Below are 27,155 nucleotides of genomic sequence, written 5' to 3' on the forward strand. Positions count from 1 at the left end.
CTCAGAATATGCTATTCTGTTCTTCTGAAATTGGCTACATTTTCTTCACATCATGTTACTTTAGACCTGTCTAAAATAAATAATGGATTTATTGTGAGGGTGTAGGCTATATTAAATGGATTTATTAGACTTTTTAAAATGTAAATGTTCCAATGGTCTGCATCAGTGGCTTGTAGACTATGCATGGGAGCCAGGAGATGCTAAATGTGTTTATGTTATTTACGGTCAATTACCGTGAGACCGGCAGTTATTTGCATGACAATCACCAGCTGACCAAATTTCATGACCGCCACAGCCCTAGAAGGCAAGATCATGTTACTAATTTCCTACCTTTCTGCAGCTCTGGCATCAGCCTCTCTTGTCGCTCCCTACTGTCATTGTAAGTAGCCTATCTGCAATGGACCGGAGCTAACTGCTCCACTGTATGACTCCCTATCCAGCGGTGTTGGATTTATGAACTTCCATGGCTTGTCGCCAGTGTGGTGGTAGGCTAGTGTGGTGGTAGGCCAGTGTGGTATGTCGGCCATGTCAGCATAGCCTGGAGCAGTGTGTGCGTGTGTCTGTCTGTCTCTGTGCGTCTCTGTGCGTGTGTAGAGTAGTGGAATGGAATGCCATGGGGCCAGGGGTTTGTGGGTCAGGGTTGAGGGTTGAGGGCAGCAGATGGAGGCTGCAGCTAGGCAATGGCATACCATGACCTTACTTTGTCAGTCACATTAGACACACTGTGCATAGGCTCACAGCTGTACAGCTGACATACTGTACAGAATAACCAATGACTGTACACTGGAAGTCACACACACACACGAGAATGGCAACTGTATAAAGTACAGTACACACACCAAAATACGCTTAAGCAAATTGAGAATAGCAGCTGGATGCTTACACACACACACACACACACACACACACACACACACACACACACACACACACACACACACACACACACACACACTACCAGATGGACGCCCACTAAACACAATGACCTAATAGGCCATTTTCCTCTCAATGTTACTTAATAGGGCTACAGTATGGTAGAGTGGTCAGCAATGGCAGCATGACCTAGACTAGAGGCTGGAAGGTCAAAGGGTAAACTCAAAGACCTTCACTGTCAGACGCATGCATGCACACACACGACGTAGACTAGAGGCTGGAAGGGTAAACCTTTAATAGGCATTTACTGTCACACAAGTTCCCTCTAGTGTGGCCTCCATACCTCATTCAAACTGAAACACGTTCAAATGACTGCGCTAAAGCCACACGCTCCATCCTGCTCTCCTGTACAGTATTCCATAGCCTTAAACATAGCTCTCGAAATAGCCTAAAGTAACCACTGACGGAGAATAAAACATAGGCACATTAAAGACCATATTTGCACAAATATGGAGGGAATAAATATGAAGCAAATTCCCCCTCACGGTCGTAAAAGTCCCATTTAAAAATACAGAGGGCTATACACTGCCAGGCTATCCATTAGCTGCGTTATGCTGTGGGCTCACATTAAAGCTGGGAGCTAGCTGAGAATCTCACACTCATTTGTTCTGTTCCCTTGCAGTGTCATCACACTGCTCAAAGCTCAGAATGTGTGTGTGTGTGTGTGTGTGTGTGTTTGTGTGTGCGCGCGCGCTGTGGGGACCCTCTCTCTCTGGCTAGCCAAGTCTTTAGCCTGTGCAGCTAAGAGGTGAAAAGTAATTGATTGCAGTGTAGTGGTTCTATGAGTCTTTTCCTCTGTCCTCGGGGGCTTACTAGATTACTATTGATTGGTTAATTGATTGATTGGCATCTGGGAGACAGTGAGTCAACAACATAATTAGGGCTGTGACAGTCATGGAATTTTGGATGACGGATATTGGCCAGCCAAATGACCGTGGTCACCGTAATAACCGTTGAAATAGCAAACAAATGTAAATAAAAAATATCCTCCGCTCCCGACTGCATGAGCTGCCATATAAATAGAATGAACAGAACGGGTGTCCCCATTCAAGTCAATGATGGCATAATGGGTGGACTGGCAGCCATTGCGAGGAGCAAAGCAGGAAGTAAAAGCAAGAAGTGTACCCATCAATAAATATATGCTGTGATTGTTGATTTAACTCAACTGACATTACAAAAAAATACATTCCATTGCATGAGCCACATCAGTTAACATTATTTGAATGAACATTTACATTACCATGGAAATTATTGCATCACAATACCAGAGTTTACCAGTCAAATTGCCAGGGTTAGAGGTTCCAAGCCCATTCTATTCATTATATTTCTATGTGTGCTGCTGCTGCAGGGAGGAGGGTGTTGCCTAGGCTACCGAAGACTCATTTGCTACAACACCTTGATTGTTTCAGCAAGAAGCAACAAAGTTTCATAATGTTGTTAAGAGTCCATGTTACCGCAGAAAAGGACTCAGCTGCACAAATGACCGGCCGTCCCGTCTTTAGTCAGCTGTTTCCATCCACAAAAAATAATGTTTTACTGTTATGACTTATTTTAAACCTAAACGTCGCTTGCCTGTCACAAATGTTTAATACAATTATATTTGAACTTACTCTGCCAATTGTCCGTTGGGTTGGTTCTTATTCGGGTTGAAATTTTAGACAAAATATCCACAGGAAAGTATTATTTTAAACTGACTTCAAAACGCAGGTCTCTGTGTGTGGCAATCAATATTTGTTGCAGGTGTTTACAAGGTTTTGCGCATGTGCTGATAGAAATCTCAACGGCAGTACCGGCGCTCTAAACAGTTGGGTAAATAATACTTTCCCGTGGATATTTTGTCTCAAATTCCGACCAGCAGAAGGACCAACCGCATACACAACAGGTAGTGTAAGTTCAAATGTAATTTTATTCAACATTCTGGCATGTAAGGAAACTTTCCAAGTTTTTGCAGTGCTTAGTTTCAGCTGGTATTACAGTCTGATTTATCTGCCTAAGTCAACAGCTACTTTACAACATTGAAAAGCTAGCCTACATGATGGCATACAGTAAGACAATACCACAATAAGAATGAGATGCTTGCTGGATAGAAGTGTTACATACACAATAATTATACGCACCAAGGCCAAAGGAATTTTACAGTACATACTATAGAATGCTGTAGTAAACTGTAGAATACTATACTACACACTGTAGTATCACTCGATCATGTGTCGTACTTACTATAGAATGCTGTAGTATACTGTAGAATACCATAGTAAATACTACAGAATACTACAGTCCGCAAATACACTACAGTAAATACTACAGTAATGTTCATAAAAGCACTACCGTTTTTTAACTATAGTAATACTACAGTATTTAAAATATCCACTATGCAGAAATCACGCCGCCATTTCCTGGTTGCTAAAAACAAGCAGGTATAGTGTAGAGCAGGGTTATTCAATTCCGGTCCTGGAGGGCCGAAACACTTCTGTTTTTTATTTCTACCTGGTAGTTAATTGCACTCACCTGGTGTCCCAGGTCTGATTTAGCCCCTGATTAGAAGGAGAGGATGAAAAACAGAGGTGTTTCGGACCTCCAGGACTGGAATTGAAGAACCCTGGTGTAGAGAATCATTGTACCATCTAAACCGCTGTGAAATATATTTTCCATGACCCAAAATATTGTATTTTCAGCTGTTTGAAGCTGGTGTACAAAACCGAAAGTAAAAGACGCAAAAACGAATCTTAAGAATGGGAAGCATACAGTAGAAAGTGTGCACATAGAACAGATCTACCGCTTCTTAGACTTGCTTTCAATGAGAATGACAGATCTATAACATCGATTTCTATGTGAATTTGGTCGGGTCGCCCCAAAAAGTCACATATTGCAGCTTTAATTTGCATATACCCTGCCCAAAATCTTTCTTCAAACTTGTATGCACACATTGCTCCCAGCTCAATGTTATAGTTAACTGAGAAGCTAAGAGAGCCCCATCTGTGAGAGGAAGGGGGAAGAATGCAAAATAGAGAGATAGGATGACGGGTAAAGGGAAGATATCTAATAAGCAGATCAAAAAGAGACAGCAGTCAAACGCGTACCCAATACCCACCGCAGCAGACATTCAACAATGACAGATAGGCATACATACAGACACATGCTACTATACTGTTACAAAGTAAATCAAAATCAATCAAATGTATTTATAGAGCCCTTTTTACATCAGCAGTTGTCACAAAGTGCTTATACAGAAACCCAGCCTAAAACCCCAAAGAACAAGCAATGCAGATGCAGAAGCATGGTGACTAGGAAAATCTCCCTAGAAAGGGCAGGAACCTAGGAAGAAACATAGAGAGGAGCCAGGCTCTAAACATTAAGCCACTACATAAAGTTAAATTACTACTGATCTCCTACACGAGGACGAACGCGTCAAGCAGCAAAACAGATCCAGTTCTGAATGAAGATATGAGATGTGGGTGTTGTAGCTGGTCTTGTCTGGCATTAATAACCTTCAACCGAGCCAGGAGATTGTACTAGCCTCTTGTGACCCCTCTCCTTTACAGAGTGTGTGTGTGTGTGTGTGTTTACAAGACTAAAATTACAAAAAAAGTATAGATGGCAGTTCATTTTGTGCGAAAATGGGTTAAAAGATCAATGAATTTTTGATTTTCCTGATGGCTTGACTATGGGCTCTATTTTAACAAACCTAACGCAACTATAAATCTTAGCGCTGGCGGTAGCACTATTGTCATGGATTCAGCCGAGGCTGCTCCTCCTCCTTGCTCGGGCAGGCTTCGGCGTTCGTCGTCACCGGAGTACTAGCTGCTACCGATCTATGTTTCTGTGTTCTACTTGTCTTGTCTTTATTGTTCACACCTGGATCCCATTAGGTATTACGTCCCTATTTAACCCTCTGGCTCCCACTGTATGTTGTGCGTGTTTGTTCATGTTTGGTTGTCGTCTGGTGAGCGGGTTTGTTTCCTCCCTGCGTGGAGGTTATGTTATTTACGTTACATACGAGTAAAGTACGTTTTCGATTAGCTCTGTGTCCTGCGCATCACACTGACACCCTGACAGAAACACGCACCAAAATATGGAGTCAGCAGGTACATTCATTTCGTCCGGATCAATGGAGGAACGTGTCCAACAGCAGGCGACCATGATCCAGACTCTCGGCACCGCAATGGAGCGCGTGTTGAACACTATGGAGCGATGGGAGAGACTACACAACCACCCACACCGCTGTCCACCCCTTCGTCACCTGAGGGGAGAGCGGCGGGGGAACGTCTATTCCACCTCAGACAGGGGAGGAGGAGCGCACAGGACTTTGCACTGGACTTCAGGACTCTGGCAGCCAGCGCAGGATGGAATGAGAGGGCCCTGATCGACCACTACCGATGCAGCCTCCGGGAGGACGTTCGTCGGGAACTGGCCTGCAGGGACACCACCCTTAACCTGGACCAACTGGTGGACATGTCGATAAGGCTGGATAACCTGTTGGCAACCCGCGGACGTCCGGATCAGGGGCCGTCCATTCCATCCCCCAGCACCTCCGACCCTACTCCTATGGAGCTCGGAGGTGCTGCACTTAGGGAGACCGGAAGGAGGGCCATCTCCTGCACCAACTGTGGCCGCAGAGGACACACTGCTGGTCGGTGCTGGGGAGGGTCTTTCAGGAGTCGAGGCGGTAGGCAGAGCACTGGTGGACCGTCTCAGGTGAGTAGGCACCCGACTCACCCAGAGCTTCCTGTTGCGCATATGTGTATTGATATTGTATTTCCAGAGTTTTCCCCTCATTCCCAGCATAAGGCGCTCGTGGATTCAGGCGCAGCTGAGAACTTTATTGATCGTCAGTTTTCCCATAGTTTAGGGATTCCTATTGTTCCTGTGGATGTGCCCTTCCCTGTACACGCCTTAGATAGTCGCCCTTTAGGGTCAGGCCTGATTAGGGAGGTCACAGCTCCACTCTGGATGAAAACGCAGGGGGGTCATGAGGAGAAAATTAGTCTCTATCTGATTGATTATCCTGCGTTTCCAGTGGTGTTGGGGCTTCCCTGGTTAACTTCTCATGACCCCACGATTTCATGGCAACAGAGGGCTCTCAAGGGATGGTCAAGTCAGTGCTTGGGGAGGTGTGTAGGTGTTTCCATAGGGGCAACTACAGTGGAAAGTCCAAACCAGGTCTCCACCATGCACATTCCACCCGAATATGCCGATTTGTCTCTCGCCTTCTGTAAAAAGAAGGCGACTCAATTACCACCCCATCGACAGGGGGATTGTGCGATAAATCTCCAGGTAGGCGCTGCACTTCCCTGGAGTCACGTGTATCCCCTGTCACAGGAAGGCTATGGAGACATATGTCTCCGAATCTCTGGGGCAGGGATACATTCTGCCATCCACTTCACCTGTCTCCTCTAGTTAATTTTTTGTGAAGAAGAAGGATGGAGGTTTACGCCCGTGCATTGACTACCGCGGTCTCAATCAGATCACTATCAAGTACAGTTATCCACTACCGCTCATTGCTAGTATGACGGAGTCATTGCACGGGGCGCGCTTCTTCACAAAATTGGATCTCAGGAGTGCATACAACCTGGTGTGTATCCGGGAGGGAGATGAGTGGAAGACAGCATTCAGTACCACCTCTGGGCACTATGAGTACCTCGTCATGCCATACGGGTTGATGAACGCTCCATCAGTCTTTCAATCCTTTGTAGATGAGATTTTCAGGGACCTGCACGGACAGGGTGTAGTGGTGTATATTGATGACATTCTCATATCTTCCGCTACACGGGCCTAGCATGTGTCCCTGGTGCGTCAAGTGCTTGGTCGACTGTTGGAGCATGACCTGTATGTGAAGGTGGAGAAATGTCTGTTCTTCCAAGAGTCCTTCTCCTTCCTAGAGCACCGCCTGTCCGCGTCAGGGGTGGAGATGGAGATTGACCGCATTTCGGCCGTGCGTAATTGGCTGACTCCAACCACGGTGAAGGAGATGCAGCGATTTTTGGGTTTTGCCAACTACTACCGGAGGTTTATCTGGGGCTTTGGTCAGGTAGCGGCTCCCATTACCTCCTTGCTGAAGGGGGGACCGGTGCGCCTGCAGTGGTCAGCTGAGGCGGACAGGGCTTTTGGTCATCTGAAGGACCTGTTTACCTCGGCTCCAGTGCTGGCTCATCCGGATCCCTCCTTAGCATTCCAGGTTGAGGTGGACGCGTCCGAGGCTGGGATAGGAGCTGTACTGTCTCAGCGCTCGGGTACGCCACCAAAGCCCCGCCCCTGTGCTTTCTTTTCTAAGAAGCTCAGTTCGGCGGAGCGCAACTATGATGTGGGGGACCGGGAGCTGTTAGCTGTGGTTAAGGCCCTGAAAGTGTGGAGGCATTGGCTTGAGGGGGCTAAACACCCTTTCCTCATTTTGACTGACCATCGCAATCTGGAGTACATCCGGGCGGCGAGGAGATTGAACCCTCGCCAGGCAAGGTGGGCCATGTTCTTCACTCGTTTTGTGTTTACTCTTACTTACAGACCAGGTTCCCAGAACGCTAAGGCAGACGCCCTGTCCCGACTGTATGACACAGAGGAGAGGTCCATTGAGCCCACTCCCATACTTCCGGCGTCGTGTCTGGTGGCACCGGTGGTGTGGGAGGTTGACGCGGACATCGAGCGGGCGTTACGTACCGAGCCCACTCCACCCCAGTGTCCAGAGGGTCGTATGTACGTGCCACTCGAGGTTCGTGATCGATTGATCTATTGGGCTCACACGTCACCCTCCTCTGGTCATCCTGGCATCGGTCGGACAGTGCACTGTCTTAGTGGGAAGTACTGGTGGCCCACTTTAGCCAAGGACGTGAGGGTTTACGTTTCCTCCTGCTCGGTGTGCGCCCAGTGTAAGGCACCTAGACACCTGCCCAGAGGAAAATTACAACCCCTACCCGTTCCAGAATGGCTGTGGTCCCATCTATCGGTGGATTTTGTTACGGACCTTCCCCCCTCACAAGGGAACACCACGATCCTGGTCGTTGTGGATCGGTTTTCTAAGTCCTGCCGTCTCATTCCTATGCCAGGTCTCCCTACGGCCCTACAAACTGCTGAGGCCCTATTTACACACGTCTTCCAGCACTACGGGGTGCCTGAGGATATTGTATCGGATCGGGGTCCCCAGTTCACCTCAAGGGTCTGGAGGGCGTTCATGGAACATCTGGGGGTCTCGATCAGCCTGACCTCATGTTTTCACCCCGAGAGTAATGGGCAGGTGGAGAGAGTTAACCAGAATGTGGGTAGGTTTCTGCGGTCCTATTGCCAGGATCGGCCAGGGGAGTGGTCGGGTTTGATCCCCTGGGCAGAGATGGCCCAAAACTCACTTCCCCACTCTTCCACTAACCTTTCTCCCTTTCAGTGTGTGTTAGGTTATCAGCCAGTCCTGGCACCTTGGCATCAGAGCCAGATCGAGGCTCCTGCGGTGGATGAGTGGTTTCGGCGCTCGGAAGAGACCTGGAACGCTGCCCATGTACGCCTGCAGCGGGCCATCAGGCGACAAAAGGACATGCGCCGACCGCCACCGCAGTGAGGCCCCGCTGTATGCACCTTTTGGACCGGGTCTGGCTATCGACCCGAAACCTGCCCCTTCGCCTGCCCTGCCGGAAGCTGGGTTGGCGGTTTGTGGGGCCATTTAAAGTCCTGAGGAGATTGAACGAGGTTTGTTATAGGTTACAGCTTCCTCTGAATTACCGTATTAACACCTCGTTCCATGTGTCTCTCCTCAGGCCGGTGGTAGCTGGTCCACTCCAGGAGTCTGAGGTACGGGAGGTTCCTCCGCCCCCACTGGACATCGAGGGGGCACCGGCGTACTCGGTCCGTTCCATCCTGGATTCGAGGCGTCGGGTGGGGGGCCTGCAGTATCTCGTGGAGTGGGAGGGGTACGGTCCGGAGGAACGGTGCTGGGTCCCTAGGAGGGACATCCTCGATCCCTCCATGTTGAGGGATTTCCACTGTCGTCATCCGACTCGCCCTGCACCGCGCCCTCCTGGCCGTCCCGAGGCCGGTGTCGGCGCACGGCTGGAGCCGCGTGTCAAGGGGGGGGGGTACTGTCACGGATTCAGCCGAGGCTGCTCCTCCTCCATCCTCGGGCAGGCTTCGGCGTTCGTCGTCACCAGAGTACTAGCTGCTACCGATCTATGTTTCTGTGTTCTACTTGTCTTGTCTTTATTGTTCACACCTGGTTCCCATTAGGTATTGATTACGTCCCTATTTAACCCTCTGGCTCCCACTGTATGTTGTGCGTGTTTGTTCATGTTTGGTTGTCGTCTGGTGAGCGGGTTTGTTTCCTCCCTGCGTGGAGGTTATGTTATTTACGTTACATACGAGTAAAGTACGTTTTCGATTAGCTCTTTGTCCTGCGCCTGACTTCGTCCTAACACATCACACTGACAGCTATAGTTTTTTTGCTATTTTCACAACCTGAATTATGGGCACAGTAGCTGTTAGTGGCTCAAAAGGGCTGGGTTTTGATGAATAAATAAATTGGAGGTATGACGAGGGCTTGGCCACTCACTGATTCTGTAGGTTATTGACGGTCTTTGCATTGTCATCAACTCCAATTTGGCAGGGAGCACAGAATATTCTCATCCTAGACCGTTGTGGATTGATACTACAGTTTATTAAATAGCATAGGCTACAGTAACGAGTAGGTATTAACAACAGTAAATAAAATAAACATCCAGTGTTTGCTCAATATTTTTGGAGTGTTGACAGTCAACATTGTTGAAATTGGCTTCAACGAGCATAGGCCTACAGTTCTTTACGCATCGCACTTTCCTCAAAATAAAAAAATACTAGGCTCCCGTAACTTGTATTGTGTGTTAGACACATTCTCAATAAGCAAGATATAGCCCAGGTCTTCCATTGCTATGGCGTTATAGGACTGAATAATTTCAATATGTTTGGGGGTAACCGGACAAGAGGCGTTCTTTTGAAATGGGGATGGATACAAGCCGAATGGAGTATGCACTGCAGGTAGGCCTGTGTGAATACGAGGTTTAGGGGCACAAATAGCACATCGCATATGGGCAATGTGCATCATGGCTGTGCTTCCGCTGTCAAAATCCATGCCATAACCAACTGCGTTACCGCGAAGACCAGCTTTTGGTTGGTCTTAAATATCCGCACCAGCTCTGCCTGAAATTGGCACTTTGGCGCACATTTCTATGGACACAGCTAAGATTTCGCCACCCCTCCCACCTCAACGAAAGCAAGCTCATATAAGACAGGTAAATCGCCAATCCTGGCGCAACTGTTTGAGAAAATAGCCGAGCACCAGTCGAAATTGCCAACGAGCATGCATTTGGCACTTGCTTAAAGCCAGCCGAAAATAGAGCCCTATATGACTTTGAATTGAATTACTTTCCTCTATACAGTGCAAAGTTAAATGAACTAGCCTATAAAACAGCACGGAAGTTACATTCTATTTCATTTTGGCTTCCTACGATGAAGTAGGCCTATTAAACATGGATCAAATGTATGAAGGACACCACAACAGCACTTGTTGTGAGTAGATGACAACAGGAATCAAATGAATAGACATGAATAGGCAGGGCCGTGCACATATGTTTCCAGTCAGTTTTTAATGGCATATGGATGAGGCACACACAGAGTGAGAAAGAGAGAGAGAGATGGCGAGCGAGAGAGAAATGGCGAGCGAGAGAGAAGAGAGAGAGAGAGAGAGATGGCGAGCGAGAGAGAGAGAGAGAGAGAGAGAGATGGCGAGAGAGAGAGAGATGGCGAGCGAGAGAGAGAGAGAGAGCGAGATGGCGAGAGAGAGAGAGATGGCGAGCGAGAGAGAGAGAGAGAGAGATGGCGAGCGAGAGAGAGAGAGAGAGAGAGAGAGAGAGATGATAAGCGAGAGAGAGAGAGAGAGAGAGAGAGATGGCGAGCGAGAGAGAGAGAGAGATGGCGAGCGAGAGAGAGAGAGAGAGAGAGAGATGGCGAGCGAGAGAGAGAGAGAGATGGCGAGCGAGAGAGAGAGAGAGAGAGAGATGATAAGCGAGAGAGAGAGAGAGAGAGAGCGAGATGGCGAGCGAGAGAGAGAGAGAGATGGCGAGCGAGATAGAGAGAGAGAGAGAGAGAGAGAGAGATGGCGAGAGAGAGAGAGATGGCGAGCGAGAGAGAGAGAGAGAGAGAGAGAGAGATGGTGAGCGAGAGAGAGAGAGAGAGAGAGAGAGAGATGGTGAGCGAGAGAGAGAGAGAGAGAGAGATGGCGAGCGAGAGAGAGAGAGAGAGAGAGAGATGGCGAGCGAGAGAGAGAGAGAGAGAGAGAGAGAGAGATGGCGAGCGAGAGAGAGAGAGAGAGAGAGAGAGAGAGAGAGAGAGAGAGAGAGAGAGAGAGAGAGAGAGAGAAAGCGAGACAAAGCGCGAGAGAGCGAGTGAGAGAGCATAAGCAATGGGGGAGAGAGAGAACAGTAAAACAAAGAAGCGTTCCTAAAATAAAACAGTCTGGACTCCCGGAGATGAAGAAAAAAGGTACAAAGCGTCATGGTGATCAAATACTGACCTCATTTCTATCTGCCGCAGATAGGGAGGAAGGGGGAAAAAGATCAGCAAGCAACATTTGAGAGGGATCTGAAATCGGGGAAGATGACGTATTCTGCCATGATTAATGAGGATTGGTGTGGGGGAAGGCAAAGACAACAACATGGGTTTAGATTTCATGTCCTGAATAAAACTGTGTGTGTGTGTGTCTCTCTCTCTCGCTCTCCCCCACTATGAGATCATGAGCCTTGCTACCTCACACGTCCCACAGTGTCCTTACACACACCGATGAAAGCTTTTAAAGGGTTCCCGTTTGAGCATGAATGACCAGAACATTGTGTGCAATCGCTACTGCAGCGTTCTATTTCTTCCCCTTACTTTTTCGGGTTTGGGAGAGCTATGTTTAGCAACATACTGACAAAATCATTCCAATTCATGCATAATCATATTATGTTGGAGGCACTAAGAGTCGGACGCAAGCTGGGGAAATGTAGCTTATGTCACCAGCGGTAGAACACATAACTGCCATTTTCAGGGACTTTTAATCAAAAAATGACACAGCCAGAGAAAGAGAGAGGGGGAAGGGTGGAACTGAAGAGAGAGAAAGATAGAACTGGAGATGGAGAAAGAGAAAGATGAATAGGGTAAAGCCATTAGCAATTGCAAGTGAATTTTCTTTCTATACCTCCATTACGGAGAAGATCATGATGGCCAAATGCAAATAATTCCACCCGGCAAACAATATTAGGTTTTGCACAGATCCCACCCATTTTGTTGTGGTGGTGGGGCCGGTTGCCTGCACAGCGTGGCTAGGGCGGTGGCGGTGATAGATGGAAGTCTGAACTTTAATCAGAATGGCGCCCAGAGCATTTTCAGGGAGGTAAACAGGTTAATCAGTCAACCCCCCCACGTCATGTGACCCTTTCTGACATCGGCGAGCAATTCATCTCTTTCCCATCAGCGCCTTTGCTAAGGCACCCCCCTCCTCCACCAGTCCCCACCATGCCGCAGGTTGACGTTTGTCATGAATCTTGCTCTGGAGGCAGAACTGAGCGGTTTCTGCTAGATGGGCCAGCTGCAAAGTCAAAATTGGCTTTATCGTAAAGATTTATGAAAACAAAAATGGGCTTTATGGTCTTAATTTAAGGTTATGGTTAGACATTAGGGTTAGCAGTGTGATTAAGGTTAGTTTTAAAATCCGATTTTATGACTTTGTGGCTGTGCCAGCTAGTGACCACTCTGCAGAGCTACCTCCAGTCCATGAGTCATCCCAATAAATGCCAACCTGTCTCCATGCCTCCACCACGTGGTAACAGATATCAACAGAACCACCCCCACCTCTCTCTGTGCGCCACCATTCACTAATATAACGTACAGTATGGGTGGGGGAGAGAAAGCACCATCCATTCCTTTACCGAAGCCAGTGAGGAACCCTCCATCCTTCACCAGTATCCAATATAAGTACATCTCTTGGACAAAAAAGTTGTTCAATTCAAAGCAACAACGCTCCCCAGAACATGGAGCCACTCCACCAGAGCCTGACAGACATGTGGGACCGTTAACAGGATGCTGAATTAGTGGTATGATCATAGCCCAAAATGCATTTTAGTGCCATTTCAGAGGACTGAGCAAGCAGTGTTTGTGTGTGTGTGTGAGAGCAGTGTTTTGGGAGCCAGCCGCAGACTTGCTGGAGTAATCAACGGCTCTACGGCGGCCAAGGTCAACTTCACAAGCGGACGCCACTCATTTACGAGGCCGCGTCGACCGCTGTCCAGGCCCAGGCGAGCGCGACGACGGCGCTCCGCGTCACTAGGGTTGCTATTGTCACACTATTTACACGGTTGGCTGAAGAAAAAATAAGAATAATCTCACACCGCACAACGCTGGTCATTGATTGGGTGAAGAGCAGGAAACTAGTGTGGTGTGTGGTGTGGTACGAACTGTGCTGTTTGTTCATATTTGCTCAGGATGTTGCAGAAGGATATGCCTGTTGTGCAATACGTCTTGAGTTAGAAAATTGGCTTTATAGGGGGCCGCGGTCGAGGGGAGGGGGAGAGTTGGCAGATCTCTGGTGCCTTATGTGATGTCTTTGTTTTGTTAGTGGAAACAATAACTCCCACACACACAGTATTACCTCCAACCCTTCTTTCTTATCTGTGTGTCCGCTCGCTATACTGTATGTGTACTGTAGCTAGTATAGGCTATATGTAAAGCCTTTTTCAGTCTTATTACATGGTTAAAATAATGAAATCCATTTTGTTTTTCCAAGTAGCACTATGTGTGCCACACTACCACCTCAGAGAAAATGCTAATGGATTATTAATCATAGATCTGTGCATAACTCAACGTGGCAGAGGACATGAGGGGAGGCGACCAACACTGCTGCTTAAAAACATTTGCATAAGTCGTACATGAGACGTGTGTGTGGTAGGAGGTGGGAGAAAGGAACAGTGCTGGGCCTGGAAGGCACGCGTTCAAATCAAATCAAATCTGATTTGATTCGATTTTGTTCAGTTGCATTGAGGGGCGGTAAAGACATTATATTCTTCTCCTCCTCCCATGGGAGTTATCCCCTCTTCTGTGTCCTCCCCTCTCTCTCTCTGGGGATGATCTCTCAGAACCATGAGCACCAATGAAAAATAAAAATAAAAATAAAAATAAATTTAAAAAATGATACAGGAACGTTCATTATCATCTCTTACTACTTCTCTCCCTCCAGCTTTGTCTGTCACTCCTCTATCCTCCTACCCTGTGCTTGTTTCTGCCTGTTTCTATCCATCTCTGTCCACTCACTATTTCACTCTCTCCCACTCTTTTCTTCTGTCTTATTGCGATGATGATGGTCAGAGGAAGTCGAGGACCAGTCTGGACCAACATCATCCTCACATCGATATTAGTTTCATTGTCTACTACAACTGGGTCTAACCAGAAGTAAGATCCCTGCTCACCATGTGGCTCCTTGACACATACTGCAAAAATCAAAGTGAATATAAGATGAGGTAGGTCGACATGATGATATAGTGAACAGCTTCAAATATCTATATCTCTGGTCTGGTGCATTTCAAGCAGGACTGTCGGTGCTGCAGGCCAGCTGAAAGTGATTCCAGGGAGGGAGGGAGGGAGGGAGAGAGGGAGGGACAGAAGGAGAGGGAGACAGCCATCTGTCAGTGGTTATGGATGAATCTGTCTTGACAACACCGGAGAGCCCCCCGTCCCCCCGTCCCTCAACCCATCTGCACCAACCCCCCACATCTCCACACAGAGACAGAGGGAGGGAGAGATATAGTACTGAAAAAGAAAGAGGGAGAGAGAGAGAGAAGGAAACGGCGGGACAGATGAAGAGAGAGGGAGAGATATAATGTAGTCAGACACTGTAGGTAAGGAGGGAGGGAGACAGAGCGGGATAGAGAGACAGATCGATCTCAAGAAAATGGGGGGAAAGAGAATGAAGAAATAGAGATGGACAGCCAGGGACTGGGAGAAGACGCCTTTTCCCAGCCTCCATTTGCACAAAACTTTCATTACCACCAATTTAGGCTGGGAGCCATATCCGTGTTGCCATTAGGGCTGGCCCACATAAATCAGCCCAATCTTCCTCGCAGGCCCTTAAATTACACCTCCGAGTAGGTTATTAAAATGTGTCGCCTGTCTCGCAACACCCAGCGTGGCTGGAGATTGGGCAGGGGCCCCAGACAAATCTGTTTCAGGGGGAGAGAAAAAGAGGGAGGCCTGGACTACCAGCCAGCCCACACGTCCACACATAACAGGGGAGAGTAGAGAAAAATCTGCCGGCTCAGATGAGCAAATCAGAGTAGCGGGATGGGAGCCTATCATCTGGTTTGATTTATACACTCCTGTCGATCTGGTTCAGTCTGGCTCGCACCTCCCTCCTTCACATCTCTCCCTCACCTCCTTCCCCTCACCCCCCTCCCTCACCTCCAGAGAGCACTTCTACCCCCCCACACCCCCACCATTCCCAATTCCATTACCATCAACACCCCCCACAGCCCCCCTCCCTCCCACCCCATCACGTCGAAATGCAGCCTCGACGCCTCCCCTCGCAACACTCAATCAAACCCACGCCCAGATAAGACGCATGATGAATGGCCTAATTGAAGGGAGCGCTGGGTAATGTTGCGTCGCTCCGGTTTGGAGGCGAGAGCCGAGGGTGATTAGCCTGTAGGATTGATTGTTATTGCTGCGTTATTTAAAAATACAGACGCGTCTGGGTGGGTTACCACTGGTAGACACAGAGCCCTGTAGGTGGACGGACTGGCAAGCTCACACCTCAGCCCTTTTTCTTATGGATTTCTTCGAAATCTTGTAGTCCCGACAACACACAGTAATATACCTCCAATTCAAACACACACACGGGCAACGGAAGGACATTTGCACTTAAAATGTGTCCAACAAGAATTACAGAGATCTATAATTCATGGTCATGAGATTCCGCTTTTCCCTTCTCCCTCTCCTACCACCTTCCTGCTTTCAGCTCGGAGAAATTAAACATTGTGTTTTTCTCGCGTGGAGTAGGCCTCAACAACATCAAAGGGGCAGAGGGAAATCCCTGTGGAACGGTGTTCGGCGGCAAATGAGATGATATTATTAGGTTTTCTGCACAAAATACTCAACAGTCGGAACAGCCTCGCATTTCACATGTCAAAATTATCACGCCTCATCAACATGAGGGGGCAAGATCCATGGAGCCCAGACTGCTTTGCTCACGAGAAGAAAATAGAAATGTCTATGTATCCGGATCTAATACATGATCTGAGTTAAATTGAAGAGGAGATATGTCGACCTCAGGGGAATTCTCGTCGTAGACACATCTGATTATCTTAATTTTGGCCTGTAAATGCTTGTTCTTGGGGTCTAAGTTGATCTTAACAGGTCCTGACTTGTGGCACATGGGAAGATGATTCCACTTTAGGGGAAGCTGGAGGAAAGATGTACTGGTATATTTTGTAAAGCAAATCTTCTGGTATTCATGGTGGTACACACAGGTCATGTGAAAGAGTTTTCGTACTTTGACATCCAAAGGACGACGAAAATGTAATCTACCTGCGTACCATTTTCCAGTACAAGCGGTGAGCATGTATTCTCTCCTCTTGTGTAACACACGCAATCGGCAGGAAAAAGAAACTGTTGCTAAATATAAAGCTTGCTTGTCCTCGCCTTGCCACAGAGTTGACATTCAAACAAAGAACAACCACATTTACAGGGGCCTGTACCTATGCCATTTTCCATCTTACCCTCCACCACAGTGCGAGTCCAGCTTCCTCTCCAAATGAACACACAACAGTGCATTTACACTCCAACGAGCGCGTGAAAGCCCACTACCACATAATCTATAGGGAGAGAGTAAGTGTACACACACAAACACAGCAATCATGTCACACGCACAGCAATCAAAAACTAACCACAAGTGTATACAACATCACCCATAAGGAGTAGCTTTCACTACCATTAGGACACAGTGCAGTGTTTGTGATACAGTAAGCTGTAATCGTCTCGTGTGTGTGTGTGTGTGTGTGTGTGTGTGTGTGTGTGTGTGTGTGTGTGTGTGCGCATGCCTACCGGTGATCTCCTCCTCTCCCCTGCTCTAATGACAGTGCTCAGACTGATGGAGTGGTCTGCTCACCGGCCAACTGTGCTTCCGGGTGGATGGCAGGTGGCATCGATAGCATGGGTACCCCTCTTCTATGAGAGAGAGAGAGCGCGAGAGAGCGAGAACAAAGCAGGAAAAATCGAGAGAGCAAGCAATAGTGAGAGAAAGAGAGGGAGTAAAAGAGAGAGAGCGCGAGAGAAAGAAAGTGGGAAAAGACCAAGAGAGTGAGGGGAAAAAAGCAAAAGACAGAGAGAGGAGAGAGACCGAAAGAGAGGGACAAAAGGAAAAGGACATTCACTTAAATGAAGTTTATTAGCTGTTTTAGTCAGGGAGGGCCAGAGCCTTCCCCCCCCACCACCACTCCTACCCCTAGGCTCCCAGGTCTCCTTGCAGTCTCCCCCACAAATGACAGCCATTTGGGCCTGGGTCAGCTGGGAAGGTCAGCCATGACGGGAACACATTACATTACATTACATTACAGCTTACTCACTCACTATACCTCACTTCATTCGGTTTCCTAATGGTCACTCACACTGACAAATTTTGCTACTGTAACAACGTTAGGACACAGTGCTTTAAATTCATAGATCGGCGTCGGCTGCAGGCTGAGAGCCCTACAAAGTGCTCACTCACTGACAATGTGTTTTGTTGGGCAACTAAGTATTCATTAGGGTACACCGTAGCGAAAACACTTCTTATTGTACAGGTTTATGTTGTCCCTGCCTGTTTTGGTCAATTTTCTTCTGTTTGGTACCTAATGAATATGACCATGGATTCATGGCTTCAGTCATATTGAAAAGCCCAGTCTTTAATATAGGGAGAGGAGATTCAGTCCCATGTATTGTATTGTACCTCAGGGGACGAGCCCACAGCTGCCTGTGTCCTCCAAACAAGTGACAGATATGGGATGGAGTGAGAGAGGGAAAGAGGGAGGGTGGGGGGGTGTGGATAAGGGGGAAAAACTGGATAAGTTCCATTTTTCATCCCCCCCATCCAGTCTGAAGGCAAGCTGAGCCACTAATGTCCATTGTGTCTGGCGAGGAGGGCCCGACTAAATGCGTGTCTGGCACAAGAGTGTGTGAGTGTGTGTGTGTGTGTGTGTACGAGTAAACGTATCTTACTACAGTATGTCTATCTGTGTGTGTGTGTGTGTGTGTGTGTGTGTGTGTGTGTGTGTGTGTGTATACATAGTGATCGACTGGTGCGTGTGATAGAGAAATGGTAGGCAGTAGCACCACAGCAACCAGACAGACAGGCCCAACCGACCCAGCTGGTTAATGATATCCATTATGATTTACGTGCCAAGAGGAGACCGACTCAGAACAAAGACACACACACTAGGGAGAGTAAGAGGAGTGTGTGTGTGTGTGTGTGTGTGTGTGTCAGAGAGAGAGAGAGAGCTTCCACTGTTTCATATTTCAGTTCCTTGTCTTTTTCCCCTCCTTCTTTCCATCCCTCTCTCTTTCGTTTCCCCTTCTCCCTCTCTCCTTACCAGGCTGGCTGTTCCTGCCTCTAGAAGTGCAGGTGGTGGTTCGTTTGCGGTTTGCAACAAGAGGGGTCATTTTTTGGATTCGGCTCTTGTAAAAGCAAGCGCTCAGAAAGATTTAAAGTGCAACGCATGTGCAACAGCTAACTACAGGGCGCAGTTCTACACAGGCCTCGATTGGTCCTACAGACAGAGCAAAGGTAACGATTTTGATGCCTGCCTGCTGCATCTCAAATGAAGACATGGACTGCTGGATTGATTGGTAGCCCAGTAGAACCGTATAATGTGCCAGAACTGGAAAGTGATTTGTTCCATGTTACCTGTTAGACGGTTTGTTTGTTCGCTGAGAACTGATGCAGCTGTCAAACACACTGAAGACACATTACTTCATTATAACCTTTGGCTCTGGGAATGAAGCTTATTTGCTTTTTATTGGCTAGCTACGCATTCTTATTGGCTAGCTACGCACTCCTATTGGCTAGCTCCGCATACTTATTGACTCCCTTGGCATTCTGATAGGCTAGCTACGCATTCACTCTTTGTTGATGAGAACACAACAAAGCACAATGAATGAAGGATCAGACCAGATATGATGCATGTAACCTGGCAGTGGGTTTGAGAGAGAGAGGAGGTAATACTGTTGCTTTATGATTTGTTTCTTTATGAGGCTGCAGCAGCGTAATCGTCCAACGATCGAATCAGAGAACTCCCTTCTCACACACACACGCACAAACTCTCGCACACACGCACACGAACACACACTCTCTCATTTGGTGGGAAACAATGGCGTGATTCTCTTGAAGCTGGGATTTATGGAGTATGCCAAGTGACGCCAACTGAATTAGAGGACGCCAAATACCAAGGAGCAGATCAGGGCCCTCTTCAGCTGACTGCCGAACAATGAGGACACTTGACTTCAGGGAGCACAGGGTGACCAAAGAGAGATGGAGAGAGGGAGCGAGAGAGAGGTAGAGGAAAGGAGAGCAAGAAAGGAGAGAGAGGATGAAGAGCAAGAGAGATGGAGGGAGAAGGGAAGGAAGGAAGAAAGAAAGATAAAGAGAGCAGGGAGATGAAGAGGGGGGGGGGGGGGGGGGAGAGTCAGAGAGAGAAAGAGAGATAGATGGGAAGTGATAGACAGAGAGAAAGATGAGGGGGCTAGGCAGTGGGCACAGAGGGCCAGGAAAGCACATATGCCCGCCAGAAACAGATCTGGGCAGTGGACTGTGAAGACCCCTCGTGTGAGCCTGCCTCTGTTCAGACACAGATACACCCCCCTCCTCAGACACACACACTAAGATATGTATTTCTATCATCAAATGCAATCAGCTCTCCTGTACTCCAGCCAACATGCAGTCATCCATCCATGATCCTCCATGAGGAGAGGAGGAATGGAGGGACAAACACACAGCCATGTTCCCAACTCACCGTACCCAGTCTTCGCACAGTGAACTAGATCCTTAGGCCACTGCTGACCACTGAGCCCTGACCACACAGAGAGAACATTTCACACAAACACAGAGAAATACATGCCAGATTCAATTAATCCAACTAGTCTAATTCAGTCCAAACCAAAAGCAACACTATGCTGAACTGAAGCCTCCAAAGAGCCCAATGAGGATCAGATGGGTGAAAAAAAACATTGATTTTACAGATGGTTGAATCCCAGTTGATTTAGCTCATTTAGCATACTGTCTACACCACCAGGGGAACAATAACAACATTGGTCTTTGGGTTTCTGAGACAAACGCCCAAATGTTCTCTTACAGTAAACATTTTTCCTCAATTCAAACCACCAAATTGGGTTCAACAATACCTCAGTAAACTTTGATGAGTCGAACGCTACGCCGCACTGCCAGGGCCAATCACTGTGCGGCCCAGGTGGTGCCGTGCCAGAGGAAATTGGCTTATCCGCGACTCGTTTATTTCACCGCCGAGCTAGCGGAGGCCCTCCAAACCAATACCGTTTGGTCTCTAAGCTCTGGCTCGAGGAATCTTTCAGCAGTCAGTTATCCAGCCGTGTCAGAGCAGCTGGGAGCCCTGGGAGCAGTGTTGGGGGAGAGGATCCCATCCAAGGCACAATTAAAGACACCCTTTTTCCATTAGCCTAGCTTCTAAAGCCTAGCTACCATTAGCTCCTATTGTATATAACCATCTGGGGTTAATAGGAGGCTCAGCATCCCTCCACTGAAGAGGACTTCCTCTAATGAAGAGGGTCTTGACGGTGTTAATTAAAACAACCATCTTGGATAATAGAGGCTCTTTGTCGTGTGAAAGCTGTGGAGGAGATGGTCCTTCACGGGACCATCAAGTCCCGTACTCAAAAAGAGTCTCAGGGCAGGAGTGCTGATCTAGGATCAGTTTTCATTATGAGCTAAAAGGCTAATCTGATCCTAGCTCAGCACTTACACTGAGATGCTAATATGGGCCCAGGTGTAAAGCTTCATTGATCCATGGGGATGAGTACCCCCTACTTGCCCATCTCCCCGAACAGCAACTTGTCTATTCAGGGAAGCCCCAAATTGAAGTAGTACCCCTCCTTAATTTCAACTGTTAAGCAGTGTCTGAAGATACAGTTATCCTCCACATAATCTGCACCCTAATTTCTGCCTGAGCACCTCCCTCCCTCCTTAGCTAAGCTAACTCATCAGCAGAGATATCCATCATCATCTTGGCTGTGTGTGTGTGCGTTTTCGTGGTCATTTGGGCTGCATTATTGCTTCTCCTCTCCCTGTGTGTCGGAGTTAATGCTGCAGACCCAGTGGGGAGCTGCAGCGAGCGAGCGAGCGAGAGAGCGAGAGAGAACGCGTGAGCGAGAACGAGAGAGAGAGAGCCCCAGGCTAGCCCATTAAAGGGAGGCCTTCTCCTCAATTAAAGGGAGGCCTTCTCCTGATTTAGAGAGGCACTGCCAGGGCCACACTGCTGCTCTGCAACCATAGAAACGAATATAGGTCTACAATCACTTCAGCTGTTTTTCCTCCTCTTAAGTCTCAAGTCTCTCTCCTGTTTTATCCTCTTGTAAAATCCCCCACTACTACTGTACTACTGTTCTCCTCTTCCTTCCATGGCCTGATCTCTCCTCCCTCCCTCATCTTTCTACTCTCATCCCTCCTTCCGTTTTCCTCCTCCTCTCTCCTCCTACCTTCTTCCCTTTCCTAATCTCCTCCCTCTCCTATACCCTCTCCATCACAGGGCCCGCCATTTACTGCGGTAGCTCTGACTTAATGCTCCCGCTGACAATTTATGCAACGGCCGCCAGAGAAAGGCACATTAGGCCCCACTGTACAGCCAACGTTATGGATCAGCCTATAAATAGCCACGCGTGTCCCTGTAAAAGCTTTTCATTACATCGAGACATCTCACGATCGATAGCCGCTAAATCTGTTTACTAACCGTGCCGGCCTTACAAATGGATTTTTTGGGGGACCGATAGCGGAGTAGTGTCATTTTTTCTGTGGAATAGGATAAAAATATGGTTTGAATTCTAAGTGCGGTATGTATGGCGTGTTTTCAGCCAATGCAAACACAGAAAGCGGAAAGAGAGAATTATGGTATATAACGGTAAGATTGAAATGTGTGTATGGGGTTTGTATGGATCTGCTTTGATTTAACACACAGGCTCTATAGCCTGTTACTGTAGGCTACGACAAGCTTTCACACAAATACAGTATTCACACGCTGCACACATGCTTTGTTCTGCTGAAACAACTGATCAGACCAAACTCTTTGGGACTCACTGGTAAAACTGGAATCACACGGCATCCCCCTAAAAAAGGTGGAGCTGAGAGAGACTAGGAGGAGCCCAGGGGATCATTTCTCTGCCTGTCGGCTCCCCCCACCACTCCCTCTCTCCCCCTCCTCCCAGCCCCGTGGAGATGTGGATGCTTCGCGGGACAATTACCGGGTGACACTTCATCATGGGCCGTGCGACAGGCGCTGACGGGTCCTCGTCCAAACAAATGATGCCGGGGTCGAGGTTGTCAGAGCCTGCCTCCCAGGTCCGACGCTGCAGCGTAGCAGCCACATTACTAGGCCTGTTGAAAAACTAAACATTAAAGAGACCCCCTCTCAGCCAGACCAATACACTCACCCCTTCAGCAGGGACTGGAGCACTTGTCAGGATAGAAGGGAAAATGGACAGTGCAAAATATCGACAGACTCTTGAGGAGAACCTGCAGCCCTCTGCCAGGAAGTTGAAAATGGGAAGATGGTTCACGTTTCAACATGACAATGACCCAAAGCACACCACCAAAGCAACCGTACAGTGGCTGAAGGACAAGAAGGTGAATGTCCTTGAGTGGCCTAGTCAGAGCCCCGACCTAAATCCCATCGAGAATCTGTGGAATGACTTGAAGAGTGCAGTCCATGAGCGGTCACCATGCAATTTGACTGAGCTTGAACAATTCTGCAAGGAAGAATGGCCAAATATTGCACAATCTAGGTGTGCAAAGTTAGTAGAGACGTATTCAAAGAGACTCATGGCTGTAATTCAAGCAAAAGGTGGTTCCACCAAGTATTAACTCAGGGGGGTGTTCACTTATCCAAATAGGGTATTTTACTGTTTGAATTGTAATTAATTTTCAGAGTTTTTTAGAATTTCTTTCTCCACTTGGATATTGTGTGTTACTGTGTGTAAATAAAGGAAATTTGATTTTGAAGTCAGATTTTATGTGTTTTCATTTCAGGCTGTAAGGCAACAAAAGTTGAACATTTTGAAAGGGGGTGCTGACTTTCTATACCCACTGTATAAAATTAAAGTAGGTCAAAGACGGAGACAACAGAAAAAGGATATAGTTTAAATAGATTCTTGATTTCATATTGTAACTGAAAATGAACCGTAGGGAAACTGTGGAGAACCTAAAAACTAGCACTCCCTGAGCTACTCAACAAACCAGCATATTAACATAGGGTTTTCTATGATCTCAGCATGAGAAGAACCAGAGATAAAAATAACAAATGTATTCCTAAAATTGCTATAGGAAAACAACAATACACCTCTGGTCCCCAGACACAATCAGCTCTACACGCATATAACAGAGAGAGGGGAGAGAAACAATACATAATTTTAGAAATCTAGGAGCAGATGGAAATGTACATAAAACAGACTAGAAAATGCAGCTCTCATTGCATTATGACAGTCTAGGCAGTTGGAGTCAATTCCATTTACATTCTTAGTTGAACGACACATGGAATTCATTATTAAGAGTAGAGTTAAATTCCTGAATTGACCGACATTTATGAAATTAACCTCTACTCAGCTATAGCCTACACTATACAATGTCAATGGCTAATCTAACCCACTCATTTCAAAAGAAAGACAGTTGAAAACAAAAAAACTGCTCCATTTGAAAATGCAAGCACTATAGCAAACACTTCTCTCGGGCTGTTGGGTGATAGTCTGTCCATCTGTTATCACATTCTCTTCATTCATATTACCAACTTTCTCTCTATCGGTATCCCCCAGTGATTAATGTGTTCATTTTTCCCTTCCTGAAGCCAATGTGGACGTCTAAGATAAATAAGGGGGGGGGGGGGGGGTAAAACGAAGGGCAGAAAAAAACAGCAATGGAGTGATGCTTCATGTTGGAAAGGCCCTTGAGAGGCACATTCAATCAATACGTGGCATTGCTGGGTGTACGCCATCATTAGGGAGGATGCTTCCCTGTATATTTATCATCAACGAGACGCGCGCCTGACAGCTTCCTGTAAACAACCACTCAGTATGTATTTCCCCCCCTTATTTTACCAGGTAAGTTGACTGAGAACACATTCAAATTTACAGCAACAACCTGGAGAATAGTTACAGGGGAGAGGAGGGGGGATGAATGAGCCAATTGGAAGCTGGGAATGATTAGGTGGCTATGATGGTTTGAGGGCCAGATTGGGAATTTAGCCAGGACACCGGGGGTTAACACCCCTACTCTTACGATAAGTGCCACGGGATCTTTAGTGACCACAGAGAGTCCGGACACACGTTCAACATCCCATCCGAAAGACAGCACCTTACACAGGGAAATGTCCCCAATCACTGCCCTGGGGCACTGGGATATATTTTTTAGACCAGAGGAAAGTGCCTCTGAAGGCCCTCCAACACCACTTCCAGCAGCATCTAGTCTCCCATCCAGGGACTGACCAGGACCAACCCTGCTTAGCTTCAGATACAAGCCAGCAGTGCGATGCAGGGTGGTACGCTTCTGGCATAAGTATGGATAAGTACCATTGATAGGGTCTATAATACTGAGTAATCATGTATGCCTTGTGCACTGATAATGCACTGGGCTTTCTATGTAGGTTAATGGTTAAACCAACTATTTTGCGCTCAAATAATGGTGAAAAGGCTATTGAATGTGAATGGAGTCATGTTACCTGGTATGACATGTTTACAAAAACAGCCTCATGGATTTTCATTAGGCCCAATGTGTTTGTGATGACAATATGCGAGCTACTACTACCAACACGTACTACTACTGAATGTTTGAGTGCAACTCCATCTCTGTCTGTTGACCATATGAATCTTCAGACGACCACATGAATCAAGCTAAGGTAAGAGGGTCAGAGGTTAAGTGACCTCCTTGGTCATTTGGACAATCATTCACTATCCTAAAGACTTGGGGATGCATCAATAGACACTGAAACTTCAAAAAGGCCTTCAGAGTGAAGTATCAGTGTGTGATGAAGAACAATGGGAGCAGATAAGATTGCGCTCAACAGTGTGTTTTTATTCCGGCGGGAGGGAAGGATGGAAGGATGAGCCCCCCTGCTCCTCTGATGCTGTTTGAAGTGGAGCGGTTGGGTTTATCTTCTTCGGATGGTGGGAAGGCGTGTGTGTGTGCGCTTCTGCTCTTGTGTGTGTGTGCGCCCATGACTGTGCATGCTGTGTGTGTGTGTGTGTGTGTGTGTGTGTGTGTGTGTGTGTGTGTGTGTGTGTGTGTGTGTGTGTGTGTGTGTGTGTGAGAGAGAGAGAGCAGGTCAGACTGAAGCAGGTGGGGGTCTGGGATGTGGACGATTGACCCGGGAGAAGACAAATGGCTTTAGCAGAAGGGCCGGTGACATTTATGTAGTTTCATGTAGTAATGGACGATGACCCCTGGGGGTCAGGGTGCCAATGAGGCAGAGGCCCATTCCAGCACAACCCTGAAACCTGAGCCAATGACTGTCCTCTGACTGTCACACACACGCAGGGAGGAAGATGGAACAGTATCCACCACAGTGCATTCCTCACCTCGGACCACATAGGTTGGGTGCCCAAAACACCCAGGAAGAGAGTGATTGGGTCGTGGGTGGTGTGTAAGTGTGTGTGTGTGTTGTGGTGTTCTTAAGAGGCTCTATGTTCACTCAAGGCGGAGAGGCTACTTCATACTATTGGCGACAGTTTTGTGGTAATAATGTACCGAGCACCCTGCTACTGCAATGGCCCGCTCAGTCAAGTGAGACTTTGCCTGGGAGGAGACATACACAGAGGCTCCTCGGCAGCTAATTAGACAACTGGGAGAATGAGAAGAGAGAGAGAGAGCAACTGAGCCGACTTTCAAGGTTTGGGAACAGGGGAGGGAGGGAGTGAGGAAGGAAGAGGGTGACCTGGATTGCTGCCAAGAAACAGAAGAGGCAGAACGAGAGAGGGAGGGAGGGCAGGAGGGGAGGGTACACATCTAGCCATGGTGGCAGCGGGTGGTTATGCAATGTACACAAAACAGAGGAGGGCTGCGATCAAAGGCATCAGGTGCATACATAACAAAAATGAAAAGAATGCCCCGAAAAAGAAAGGAACAAACACCCTCTGGGGGAAAGACGGAAAGAGCTCAGCGCCGAAGACACATCAGTGGAACTTTAGAACAGAGGGAGGGGGAGGATGAGATCGACAGAACGGATAAAAACTACTAAAAGGATTGTAGCTTCACCCTTGGCTGTATAGTCATCTGTTCAGCCAAGCAGAGGCACATGGGAGGGTAAAGTGGTGACGATGAGTAAATACTTAAAACATCAACACACCGAATGAAAGGAGGGAGAGAGAGCGAGAGAGAGAGAGAGAGAGAGAGCGAGAGCGATAGAGAGACAAGAATAGCCTAGTTTGGATTTAGCTGCTCGAGGGAACGGGCCTATAAAAGTTTAAGGATGGTGAATGGTGACAAACAGTAACGTGATGACGACTACTATTATTACATCTACTACTGCTGTGCGAAGTTCTCTGTATGTCACTCCGTGTCATTGTTCCCTCTGTGTAGTACATTACACACGAACACACACACTCGTTTGAAAGCTGTAAAAGCAGAGCACATGTTTGTTATTAGCTGGATATTTCCTGAAAGATAACGCATGAGCAACAACATGTGAGGTTCATAGGAGCATGTCAAAACGAGTGTCAAATGAAAGCTAAGAGTCAATATATTTTTTGAAATTAAGGCATATATAAATTTTTCAACCATTTTTCATCCTAAAATGTTTGAATAAGCAAAGGCTTTGATTTCTTGTCAAACAGATGGAAAAGGGATCTTATAAAAGATGTACCAGAAAAAGTCTTAAAAGGCATTAGAAATAATTCAAAACACAATGATGTAAAGACCCTTGCCAACTAATATCAACACATATTTAGTTTAGGATTCTCTCTCTCTCTCTCTCTCTCTCTCTCTCTCTCTC

General features: G+C 47.4%; 1 protein-coding gene across 2 annotated transcripts in view; it reads right to left on the bottom strand.

The window, feature by feature from the left end:
- The window catches only part of LOC311130489 (retinoic acid receptor alpha-A), a 211,944-nt gene that overhangs the window by 145,171 nt on the left and 39,618 nt on the right, over positions 1-27,155 (bottom strand). For both annotated transcript variants that reach the window (XM_084163241.1, XM_084163239.1), the window contains exon 2: positions 17,008-17,130. The gene's annotated coding sequence lies outside the window, so the exon portion shown is untranslated. The remainder of the gene's footprint in view (positions 1-17,007; positions 17,131-27,155) is intronic.

Source organism: Coregonus lavaretus, assembly GCF_964263955.1.
Source record: "Coregonus lavaretus genome assembly, chromosome: 1".
NCBI classification, from domain to species: Eukaryota; Metazoa; Chordata; class Actinopteri; order Salmoniformes; family Salmonidae; genus Coregonus; species Coregonus lavaretus.